General features: G+C 43.8%; 2 protein-coding genes across 17 annotated transcripts in view; one reads left to right on the plus strand and one right to left on the minus strand.

Annotated features, from left to right (window-relative positions):
• The window catches only part of LOC125723030 (NACHT, LRR and PYD domains-containing protein 3-like), a 325,815-nt gene that overhangs the window by 117,669 nt on the left and 194,850 nt on the right, over positions 1–13,296 (plus strand). The window lies entirely within an intron of this gene.
• LOC125723029 (NACHT, LRR and PYD domains-containing protein 3-like) overlaps positions 1–13,296 on the minus strand; it is a 39,834-nt gene that overhangs the window by 13,240 nt on the left and 13,298 nt on the right. The window lies entirely within an intron of this gene.

The following is a 13,296-nucleotide window of genomic DNA, read 5'->3' on the forward strand; positions in this document are numbered from 1 at the left end:
CATAACATGAATTTTCTCATAACAGCAGAAGAGAAGCAGGGACATCCTGCTCCACCATACAGAGGGACTCAGCAGGGACATCCTGCTCCACCATACAGAGGGACTCAGCAGGGACATCCTGCTCCACCATACAGAGGGACTCAGCAGGGACATCCTGCTCCACCATACAGAGGGACTCAGCAGGGACATCCTGCTCCACCATACAGAGGGACTCAGCAGGGACATCCTGCTCCACCATACAGAGGGACTCAGCAGGGACATCCTGCTCCACCATACAGAGAGACTCAGCAGGGACATCCTGCTCCACCATACAGAGGGACTCAGCAGGGACATCCTGCTCCACCATACAGAGGGACTCAGCAGGGACATCCTGCTCCACCATACAGAGGGACTCAGCAGGGACATCCTGCTCCACCATACAGAGGGACTCAGCAGGGACATCCTGCTCCACCATACAGAGGGACTCAGCAGGGACATCCTGCTCCACCATACAGAGGGACTCAGCAGGGACATCCTGCTCCACCATACAGAGAGACTCAGCAGGGACATCCTGCTCCACCATACAGAGGGACTCAGCAGGGACATCCTGCTCCACCATACAGAGGGACTCAGCAGGGACATCCTGCTCCACCATACAGAGGGACTCAGCAGGGACATCCTGCTCCACCATACAGAGAGACTCAGCAGGGACATCCTGCTCCACCATACAGAGGGACTCAGCAGGGACATCCTGCTCCACCATACAGAGAGACTCAGCAGGCAGGACAGACAGTTTGCTTTGTAGTCCTTTGTACCTAATGACTTTTAGAAAGATTAACTTGATTTCAAATAGATTTCTGCTTGATTAGCAGAGCTATCTAACAGCATTTGATTCACCATCCTCAGTCAACAAATTGGGTAAACAGCCTGAGAACTTATGATGGTCTTTGATAGGAAGTTCAACATCAGAATTTTCACAAACACATTTTGACAGTGAGGTACACACTAGCATGGAGTATAAAAGCAGCGAAGATAGACCTAACAAGATGCAAAATAGTGTTTATTTTATATCCCTGTGTAGCAAATTGAAGTTTGGATCAGCTTGCGTCTCTGTTGGCTCACCTCATTCCGGGGGGTGGGGTTTAGTTTCTAATATAAAGGGGGCGGTGAGGTAGGAATGGCGCTCAAGCTGTTCTCGATGCTGGTTGCGGAGGCGGTAATAGTTGGGTGAGCGCGCAGTGTGGTCAGTTGGTGCACTCTCTGCCATCCCTCAGAAGCTGACATGGTGTACACCAGGGGTTCGGCAGTAAGTATACACGCGTGCGGGAAGCTGTGTTGTATTGCCGTTTTTTTTTTTTTTAATAAAGATTTCCCGGCAATTACAAAACTACCAACATTAAGTGGTTTGTTTCTTTGTAGTTGGAGAGATGGTGAAGGCAGCTCGCGTGCTTGTATATATATATATACCTGCGATAGGTAAACTGAATCTTAGCAGGATTTATTCACCATTTAGTGCGACTCGTAGCCATTATAATACGGACCCTTTAAAAAAAGTTAGGCTATCATGGAAAAGTTGATTTATTTCCATAATTCCATTTAAAACATTAAACTTTCATAGATTATAGATTCAGGGCCTATACCTTAAATGATTTAAAGTACTTAGTTGTTTATTTGTACATAATTTGGGCTTCCAGCTCATAAAACCCACGAAAACAGGAATTCAAAAAATTAGAATACTGTGAAGACATCAGCCCAAATTCTACAGGGCATGAATGTTTTAAACTGAATGTCACACACAACTCATCTACTAACCTCACTGCACTGCACCTGCACAGGTTTCCCCAGGTGTCATTAAATCGCTTCACTTTGGTTCAGTTGTCTCACTTAGGTTCAATATGGGGAAGACTGCAGACTTGACAACTGGCCAGGAGATCATTGATACCCTCCATAGGATGGGTAAGCCACGAAAGTTCATAGCTAAGGAGGCTGGCTGTTCACAGAGTGCTGTGTCCAAGCATATTGATGGAAAGTCTATTGGAAGGGCAAAATGAAACAGAGAAGATTCAAGAATCTGGCAGAGACCCAGAAAGAGTGGAATGAGGTAGGAGTCACAGTTTCAAAAACCACCACATTTAGACGCATCCGGGGGATGGGCTACAACTGTCGGGTTCCTCAGATCAAACCACTTCTGAGCCTGAGCCAACGCCGGAAGCGTCTCAACTGGGCCAAGGAGAATAAGGACTGGACTGTTGGCCAGTGGTCCAAGGTCCTCTTTTCCGATGAAAGTAAAGTGTGCCTTTCATTTAGGAATCAAGGTCCAAGGTTTTGGAGGAAAACGGGTGTGGAACAGAACCCAAGCTGCCTGAGGTCCAGTGTGAAATATCCACAGTCAGTCATGATTTGGGGTGCAATGTCCTGCGCAGGTGTTGGTAAACTCTGCTTTCTTAAATCCAAGGTCACTGCAACAGTCTACCAGAATATTTTAGAGGACTTCATGATTCCTTCTGCTGAGGATCTGTATGGAGATGCAGGTTTCATCTTCCAGCAGGACCTGGCCCCTGCCCATACCGCCAGAAGCACCAAAACTTGGTTTGATGGCCATGCCATCACAGTGCTTGCCTGGCCAGCCAACTCTCCGGACCTAAATCCCACTGAGAATCTATGGGGTATTATCAAGAGGAAAATGAGGTCCACCAGACCCAAAAACAAAGAAGAGCTGACAGCAAGTATCAAGGAAATCTGGGCTTCCATAACTTTCAGGCAATGCCACAGCAACCAAGTACTGAAGATTGACATATCGTTTTGAAAGTACCATATTTTGATTGATTTGATGTGATCCTAATTTCTTTCATTCTTTCTGCAAAAACTGAGAAGTAAATGGTGATATCAAATGGTGATTGTGGGCCCTGAATCTATAATCTATGAAAGTTTAACATTTTGAATGGAATTATGGAAATAATCAACTTTTCCATGATATTCAAATTTTTTGGAAAGGGTTTGTATATTACAGGTTTACCAGTGGAAGCAGTCATTGCTGCTGTTTTGTTGGTCTTTTTGCATGCTATCAACACAACGGCATATTCCGTGGATCGGCTGGGTTCGCCGGGCTGTTTGGGTATGCAGGGTAGCCCAAACGGATCAGCGGTACCCAGATATTCATCCTGTTGTGCCCGGTCCGCTTTTGACCTACGCGTGTGCAGCCAATAGGCTGTTTAAAGTTTCTTTTTGTTATTTTGCCTTTATTTGGTTGATTTGTTGTTACTGTTACTGATTTCCATTTGTTAATTTCCGTTTCTGTGATGTTGCGTTTACTCTGATTTTATTGGTTTGCTTATTTTGTCCTTTGTTGGAGTGTATTATTTTTCTTTCTGAGTTTTGTACAGGATTACGGGAGTAATGGACACGAAGACACAAGCAAACATACTACTGTTTTAATCAGATGTTTTGTCTTTCTGCTTGTGTTTCAGGACTAGTAGCCTAGAGCTGCTGGTGGTGGTGAATTTCACTTGTGTGCGTGTGCAGTATAGATCACTGACATTAGCCCACTGAGCATGTGTGTGCTTTTCTGTGTGTGTGATTACCAGAGTGTTCACAGAGGTCTCGCCTGTGGTGAATCCCTTGTCCATCTGTCATTCCATGCCCTTTACCTTCTGTAGTCTGCAACATTGGTGCCTTATCTTGATGGTTTCTCCATATTATGTTTAGCGTGGAATTACTACTCTCTCTCTGAATGTAATAAAATAATTTGCATCTCAGGCCCCCTTCAGTTGACTGGAACTGTGTGTTTGTGCACTAGTTATAAGAGATTGTGGGTAATATAGTATTTCCCTGGGGAGAAACTTCCCTCGGGGTGACGTAGTCGGCTATCCATTAGGTCAGGTATTGCAGACCACTCCGTCACACCTGCTTAAATTTTTGATGCACTGTAAAGAAAATTCCTCCATTCGACTAAAAACTCATAAGCAAAAGAATACAGTTGCAATTTTGCATTTGCCAGACTCGTTAATGACAAATCGCAGTAATCACATCTAAATTAGAATGAAATACTGTACTTTTGGATCTACAAACAAGATCTAATTGGCACAACTAGAGTCAACTAATACAGCCAAGAACAGTTATGGATGTAATATTAATTACACAGTTATGCCAACACCATGTGTAAATGTCAGAAAGGACTGCACTAGATAAATAAAAGATACATTGAGCAAATAATAAACTTCTTATTTAGCAAACTAGCCTTTTTTATTTTGGGTAAACATGAAAGAAATGATATAATCAGTACCCATTTTTTTTCCAGAAAACAAACTTTTCTGATGAAAGAACGTATTTCCTTAATACACGGAATACAGAGACGAGCATTATGGGGGGTGTCTCTGCCCTTATTAGGAGAAACATTCTGCAGATATGGCGTCTGCAGAGGTCCGCGGAGGATAATGAGGGCAGCAACGGGGATTATACACAGCAAATTTGCCAGTGTTAAATTAACACTGCATGGTTTTTATATAATTCTCACCAAATCAGTGTTACATTTGACACTTTTCAGAGTGCAATGAGTGTTGTGGTAAAGTGTTAAGTTTTATTAACTCGTATAATGTTCAATTGACCAGTTGACACTATGGAGTGTTAGATCACTGTAACTCCACCTCTTCCCAGTTCTAAGCCCATATGGGTGGCACACAGGTGCATAATGGGTGGCCCCTATCTGCCCCATTTTAATGTGCACACAAGAACTCATATGAGGATCATAAGAACCACCCTGATTTACCAACCATAATGAGAAAGACTCTGACCAAAAAGGCCCCCTCAGCCTTTTCTTATTGTATATTAAAGTTTTGTGAGCTCAGTGCTGATTGTTTTTGAAAATTAGAGAACTATGTGCTAAAAAGTTATGCAAAGTCTTGTGTTGCGCAGCTTTTTCTTACATATGATTTTTACCTCAGGCCATGTTGGTCACCCATTCTGACCTTGGTTGATGGGTTTTATATGTGGAAACATGTTACAAGAGTTGCGACACCTTTGCTATGCAGCTCCTGGTACCACCCACTTCCCTGTAATGATGCTAGATGTTTATTTGCATACCATGACATGAAATGAACCTTAGGAAAATAAGCCTGCTGTACGATTCAGGAAAAGTTTTTGCTGAGATCTGCTGTTGTAGGCTCTCTTGAGCTGGAAAAAAGATGCTGTAAGATAAACACTAAAATACAACTGATCTGAGTTTAACTATCTTCTAGAAAAGTCAGCATTGTATGCATTTGCTGCATGGAACAAATATTAAACCCTTTTGGGAATCATGCCCCTACAGTATAATAGCCACTATGGCATGCATCCCCTCAAGCATAAGAAAGGTCCAAATTCATAGCATTAAATTGTGGTAGAGGTTAATATCCATGACATACCATCCTAGATGCAGTCTAACAAGCTTTATTATCTGTGTCAATAATCACCACTTTTACAATAACAGTCCCACTGAGAGGCTATTTTAATTACCAGTCTTGGCCTTGTCATTAGGAACACATGACAATTGCTGTTCCACAGTGGATCCTCACTGGATTTCCCTAAGACTGGTAGCATACATTTTATTCACTTCCATACCACAGGTGAGTGTGAGAGGGCTTAATGGGTTTTCTTTTATACTGGTGCAAAGAAACTATTTTAGTCATGTTTAAAAAAAGAAACTAATAATAAAATCTTTAAATGCTCCTTTTATAACACGATTCTATCTTTAAAGCAGTCAGGAAGAAGAAGCATGTGTTCAGCTTACAGAAACACAGTGTGCTGGTCTTCAGGAAAATCAAAGCTAACTTTATGTAAAGTTTACATAACAAGAGACAAGGCATTTCTTATAATGGTGGGTTAATCAAACCCCAGACATAAGCCACCCATTGTGTGCCACCTGTATGGGCTTGGAATCTGGGAAGAGGTTACAGTGTTACAGTGATCTAACAGTCTATGGTATCAACTGAACACTATAAGAGCTAATAAAATTTAACACTATACAACAACACTCATTGATTTATAAAGTGTTAAATGTCAGACTGATTGGTGAGAATTATATAAACACCATGCAGTGTTAATTTAATACGGGCACATTTGCTGTGTATGAGTGTGCTGCAACTGATTATTTTTTAGTAGTGTGTGAACTCAAACATTAGAGCAGTTTACGTCCCTCATATGCTAAGAATGAACTTACGCTTAGCTTGTGCAACATACTGCAGTTCCCTTAAGGACTTCAGACCAGTTATTCCCACTTTACTTATCTTTATGAAATTTGACAGTCGGGTACTGAAACAGCCCTGAGGCCAGGTTACAGCCCAGCTGAATACCCTGCAGTTTTCCTACCAGGCAGGCGCAAGTGTGGACGATGCTATGATCCACATGCTCCACAGAGCTGACACTCATCTACACAGCAAAGGTGCCAGTGTTAAATTAACACTGCATGGTATGTATATGGGTCCACACCATTCAGTGATACCTTTAACACTCTAGAGTGTGCAGTGAGTGCTGTTTTTACAGTGTTAATATTTATTAACTCTTACAGTGTTCAATGTGCAACCTAGAGTGTTAAGACAATATGTCACCACCTCTTCCCAGATTACAAGCCCATATGGGTGGTACACAGGTACAACATGAGTGGCCCATATCTGCACCATTTTAATATCCTCTCATTTAAACTCATTTGGGCATTCAGCTGCTGTGTTTTACTAACCCACCATAATAAGAAAAATCTACCAACACAGCTTTTTCCATTTTTATGCACGATTTGTTTTAACTCGACTTTTGATAACCAAAGAGCTGTGCTCATGTAAGCTGAAAAACATTGAAAAGCTGTCTTTGTAACTGTATGTATTTAAGCATGAATAAGATTAATCCGAATAAGAAAGAACCAATCAAGCTCAGCTGGAAACTGCCTGTGGTGTAAAAGTGAGTAAAGAGTATGGCACCAAACACAGATTAGGAAGTTGTGTTGTGTTATACTGCCTAACTTAATTATTTAGCAGGGTTGAGAAAAGGGGAGAGCTATCTTAATGGTTGAAGGAGTGCATTTCCGCTAGCACACAAGAACCGTTTCGGTGTTTTTTTTTTTTTCATTTGTGAGGAATCGACAAACCCACAAAGTCCAGAAAACGGCAGACAGAATGGTAACAAAAACGAGGAAAGGATGAGCCCAAAATTCACAGAGACACATGCACTGAAAAACAGAAAAGAGGAACAGATGAGCCCCCAATTTCTGTTACGATCCCCAATCTAGGGTTGAGGATAGCCAGAAAGCTAAGGGAAAGGTAGAGGGGAAGAGAAGACAAGCAGGGAACAGGAAAAGGGAACATGGGAAACAAAAGGATCTTTTTTGGTAGTTTTTTTATATTTATTCACACTTTAACAAATACGAGTTGCAACAAACTTCGGGAGTGACCCAGGCCAAAATAACCAAAACAGCTAACGCACATGTCCCAAACTAAGCTAATTCTAAGTGTAATGAAATCAAGAGGAAACGAAAGGACAAACAGTAACTCCCTAACCAAAACAGTAGTACACACCACGTTTGCATAAACAAAAATGTAGTCATTCCTTATGCACCTAACAGACATGTACAGAAAACACACAGGCCGAAAAACGTTATCCGAAGGGGTGAGGCAAAGAGAGCAGTCAGGAGCTAAGCAAGAGGTCAAAACCAGAAAACAACCAAACTGAAAGCAAAGGTACAAAAATGGGCAAAGCAAAGAATCAGAAACTTGGGTCAGAGGGCAGAAGAAACATAGCTGGGAGTGTTCAGAGAACATGGCTGGGAATCAGGAGGCAGGCTGATGCTGCAGTAGTGAGTGAGTGGACCATGAATGGAACATGAGCCAGAAGACTGAAGTGCTTCATACACATCTCCAGAACTCTTATGGCATGAAACACAGGAAAAAGCTGTAAGGTCCTTTTTAGTCAGTCTTTCTCATGATGGTGGGTAAATGTGGGATGGCTCTTCTGATGCTCATGACGTCTTGTGCGCATATTAAAATGGGGCAGATATGTAGAGGTGGAGACTCATTGACTTAACACCCTATGGTGTAAATTGAACACTGAGTTAATTAAGATTAACACTGTAAATCAACACTTAACACTAGAATTCCTGGAAAAATTAGGCTCTCCTCACAACGAGCCCCCCTCTTACTCCCCACACAAGCTGCCCGCCCCCTCTCCAGCACCATTAACACCTTTGGTTTTGCAAATGAATCACACTCACTCAGCTGAAGTCACCCCCCCAGCCTGAAGTCACTTCTTAAACTCAGGTCTACACTAAAGAGTTTATCAAGCAGTGTGTTGTAAGGAATCATATACATGCTTTGATATGGCAATACGGCATAATTTGAAATACAGTGGAACCCCCAAATCTACTACAGTAACCGTGGTGTCAATTACACAAATATATTTTATATAACGAATACATATATTTCATATATGTTCTGTGTCTACAACTATATGTGTAAATTTATGATTAAATAACAAATATTAGGTTTTGCAGACGATCTTTCTGCCATTGCAGTGTCTGTTCACTCCACACAGTACCAAGAAGAAATCAATTGACTCAGCTTCATCTGTGCGCATATATACAGTCAGGTCCATAAATATTGGGACATCGACACAATTCTAATCTTTTTGGCTCTATACACCACCACAATGGATTTGAAGTGAAACGAACAAGATGTGCTTTAACTGCAGACTTTCAGCTTTAATTTGAGGGTACTTACATACAAATCAGGTGAACGGTGTAGGAATTACAGCAGTTTTTATATCTGCCACCCACTTTTTAAGGGACCAAAAGTAATGGGACAATTGGCTGCTCAGCTGTTCCATGGCCAAGTGTGTGTCATTCCCTCATAAAAGGTCTAGAGTTCATTTCAAGTGTGCTATTTGCATTTGGAATCCGTTGCATTTGGAATCCGTTGCTCTCAATATGAGACGCAAAGACCTATCACTATCAGTGAAGCAAGCCGTCATTAGGCTGAAAAATAAAAACAAACCCATCAGAGAGATAGCAAATACATTAGGTGTAGCCAAATCAACTGTTTTGGAACATTCTTAAAAAGAAAGATTGCACCGGTGAGCTCAGCAACACCAGAAGAGTTGCAAGACCACGGAAAACAACTGTGGTAGATGACCGAAGAAATCTTTCCCTGGTGAAGAAAAACCCCTTCAGAACAGTTGGCCAGATCAAGAACACTCTCCAGGAAGTAGGTGTATGTGTGTCAAGGTCAACAATCAAGAGAAGACTTCACCAGAGTGAATACAGAGGGTTCAACTAAAGATGTAAACCATTGGTGAGCCTCAAAAACAGGAAGGCCAGATTAGAGTTTGCCAAACAACATCTAAAAAAGCCTTTACAGTTCTGGAACAACATCCTATGGACAGATGAGACAAAGATCAACTTGTACCAGTGTGATGGGAAGAGAAGAGTATGGAGAAGGAAAGGAACTGCTCACGATCCAAAACATACCACCTCATCAGTGAAGCATGGTGGTGGTAGTGTCATGGCGTGGGCATGTATGGCTGCCACTGGAACTGGTTCCCTTGTATTTATTGATGATGTGCCTGCTGACAAAAGCAGCAGGATGAATTATGAAGTGTTATTATCTGCTCATATTCAGCCAAATGCTTCAGAACTCATTAGACGGTGCTTCATAGTGCAGATGGACAATGACCTGAAGCATACTGCGAAAGCAACCAAAGAGTTTTTTAAGGCAAAGAAGTAGAATGTTATGCAATGGCCAAGTCAATCACCTGACCTGAATCCGATTGAGTGTGTATTTCACTTGCTAAAGACAAAACTGAAGGGGAAATGCCCCAAGAACGAGCAGGAACAGAAGACAGTTGCAGTAGAGGCCTGGCAGAGCACCACTAGGGATGTAACCCAGCATTTGATGATGCCTGTGCATTCCGGACTTCAGGCTGTAATTCACTGCAAAGGATTTGCAACCAAGTCTTAAAAAGTGAAAGTTTGATTTATGATTGTTAATTTGTCCCATTACTTTTGGTCCCTTAAAAAGTGGGTGGCAGATATACAAACTGCTGTAATTCCTACACCGTTCACCTGATTTGTATGTAAATACCCTCAAATTAAAGCTGAAAGTCTGCAGTTAAAGCACATCTTGTTCATTCCATTTCAAATCCATTGAGGTGGTGTATAGAGCCAAAAAGATTAGAATTGTGTCGATGTCCCAATATTTATGGACCTGACTATATTATATTCTCGTTTGGCTCTCATCGGAGGCGGTCGCACTTCTTACCCTCTCCCTCCCCTTATCTTCCCTGCTTCGCTCCTCTCGTCTCGTCTAGTCTACTGTCTTATACTGTGTCTGTGAAGAGACTCTCTCAGCCCTGCTCTCCAAACTACGAAAAATTATGGATTTGATCAGCTGGTCTCTCAACGCAATTGACACCATCTTCTCGACGAGAAGCCTAGGGTCGGGGGAACCTGACTGTCCTGCAGGAACGTACGCAGCTGGCTACACGATGGACGGATGGGAGCGGTGGAGGGTCGTGTGCCTGGCAGCTCTTTCCGTGGAGGACATTGAAGACATTTACTTATTCGGAACCATGATTACAGGTATTATGCTGATTGGATTAGGCATTGCCCTGGTTTATCAAAGATTGAAGAAGACGGTGACAGCCTCTCAAAGCCCCACTAGGCTGGCCGGAATGATTGACGGAGTGGGCAGAGCTGTTAGCACTCAGACTGTGCAGATGGATCGCAAACTGGATAACATCGTGGAGAAGCTAACAGCTTTGCAAAAATTATTGGATGGCGGAGATCAGCGTGGACATTAGAGGAGCTGGAAATTTCAGCTCCCCGCATGGAAACCCAAACAACCTTATTCTATCAAGTATTTGGCTCCCCCATATCAGCACTGGCCTTGGCCAAGGCTGCTGCTGGAACTAACAACTCCCCCAGAAGAACAAGGCAGTGAGACTCTCTTGCATTCCTCTCCCCCAATCCCAAGGACTTACCCTCACCCCATCCCACGCCTCCGCCGCTTCATACCCCCAGCGTGAACAGGCGGGTCTGACCAGCGCCGTTTCTATGGCAGCAGGACCGGATGGCTGTCTGTCTCTGCTGGGTCACCTCCACACCCCCTTTCCGCTACCCGTTGCAAGTCGTGTCATTTTTATGTAAGGTGTAGTGCCCATGTGCTTATGTTGCTGAGGTGTTTTTTTCGGTTCCCACAATGTACTCCCTACTGGAGTGCATTCTGGGGGGTGTTTTTTTATTCTCCTCCTCTCCCACCATGTTATCTTGTTTCTATTCTTCTCACTTCCCCTGTCTCCCGGCCGGTCTTCCCCCTACTGTGATGTCTGTGTATATGTAAGGTCGGTTGATGGCCTGCTCTTCACCGGTACTTGTGACTGGTGCCATGGTATATTGCATCAGCAATAAAGGGTTTCCGATGATGACGATGATGATGATATATATATATATATATATATATTTATATATATATATATATATATATATATATATATATATATAACCCCTATGAAGAAGAAGATTTTGGAACCACGATTTCCCTTGCCCGGACGCGGGTCACCGGGGCCGCCCCCTGGAGCCAGGCCTGGGGGTGGGGCTCGATGGCGAGCGCCTGGTGGCCAGGCCCACACCCATGGGGCCTGGTCGGGCACAGCCCCTTCCGGGCTCCCTTTTAAGGGCGGTTCGGTCCCTGTATGACCGGTGCCAGAGCCTGGTCCGCATGGGTGGCAATAAGTCGGACTTGTTTCCGGTGAGGGTTGGACTCCGTCAGGGCTGCCCTTTGTCACCGATTCTGTTCATAGCTTTAATGGACAGAATTTCTAGGCGCAGCCAGGGCGTTGAGGGTGTCCGGTTCGGTGACCTCAGGATTGGGTCTCTGCTTTTTGCGGATGATGTGGTTCTGTTGGCCTCATCGGACCATGACCTTCAGCTCTCACTGGGGCAGTTCGCAGCCGAGTGTGAAGCGGTTGGGATGAGAATCAGCACCTCTAAATCCGAGACCATGGTTCTCAGCCGGAAAAGAGTAGAATGCTCTCTCCGGGTTGGAGATGGGGTCCTCCCCCAAGTGGAGGAGTTTAAGTATCTCGGGATCTTGTTCATGAGTGGGGGAACGATGGAGCAGGAGGTTGACAGGCGGATCGGTGCGGCATCAACAGTCATGCGGGCGCTGCATCAGTTTGTCATGGTGAAGAGAGAGCTGAGCCAAAAGGCGAAGCTCTCAATTTACCAGTCGATCTACGTTCCTACCCTCACCTATGGTCATGAGCTATGGGTAGTGACCGAAAGAACGAGATCGCGGGTGCAAGTGGCCGAAATGAGTTTCCTCCGCAGGGTGGCTGGACTCTCCCTTAGAGAAAGGGTGAGGAGTTCAGTCATTCGGGAGGGACTCAGAGTAGAGCCGCTGCTCCTCCGCATCGAGAGGAGCCAGATGAGGTGGCTCGGGCATCTGATCCAGATGCCTCCGGGACGCCTCCCTGGGGAGGTGTTCCAGGCATGTCCCACTGGGAGGAGGCCCCGGGGAAGACCCAGGACACGCTGGAGAGACTATGTCTCCTGGCTGGCCTGGGAACACCTCGGGGTCCCCCCAGAGGAGCTAGATGAAGTGGCCGGGGAGAGGGAAGTCTGGGCTTCCCTGCTGAGACTGCTGCCCCCGCGACCCGACCCCGGATAAGCGGAGGAAAATGGATGGATGGATGGATGGATGGATGGATATATATACACACACATTTTATAACAAAAGGTTGAACTTTACACATTACATTTTGGCACCCCTCAAATTAACAATATTTCGTTTTTACTTAGTGATTTATTTATAATGCATATATTGCGCTATTGTCATGCCAGGGTCCCTTTACCTATATACGTAAATCAATTTATCTTTTAGCTCTAACTCTTTCAACTGAATAAGGTTACACAGATTGTTGCAGACGTCAACTGTATCTATTTATTATATTAAATATAACCGCTTGAATGTGATACGTAAACATACACACGCACGCAAAAGTCTTTTTTATCGTGCCATAATTATATATTTGGACCGCAATCTGTTCCTGAGTAATTAGCTCATAACAGCACAATGTTTCCCATGTAACATGTGAAGTGTTTCCGTGTGAAGTTCACCGTGGCATCTCATACTCCCACACACAAATGCACACACGTCCGGAGTAATGTATAGTTTTTGTGCGCTCATAACAGTGCAGTCTTTTTCGGACATAGCGACATCAGTGTTTACATGCAAAGCGCATTGTACCATCTCATAACAGATGGACATAGTTATCAGCAGTCTTTTGTGTGCTCATAACTACCCA

This window comes from Brienomyrus brachyistius, unplaced genomic scaffold, assembly GCF_023856365.1.
Source record: "Brienomyrus brachyistius isolate T26 unplaced genomic scaffold, BBRACH_0.4 scaffold45, whole genome shotgun sequence".
Classification (NCBI taxonomy): domain Eukaryota; kingdom Metazoa; phylum Chordata; class Actinopteri; order Osteoglossiformes; family Mormyridae; genus Brienomyrus; species Brienomyrus brachyistius.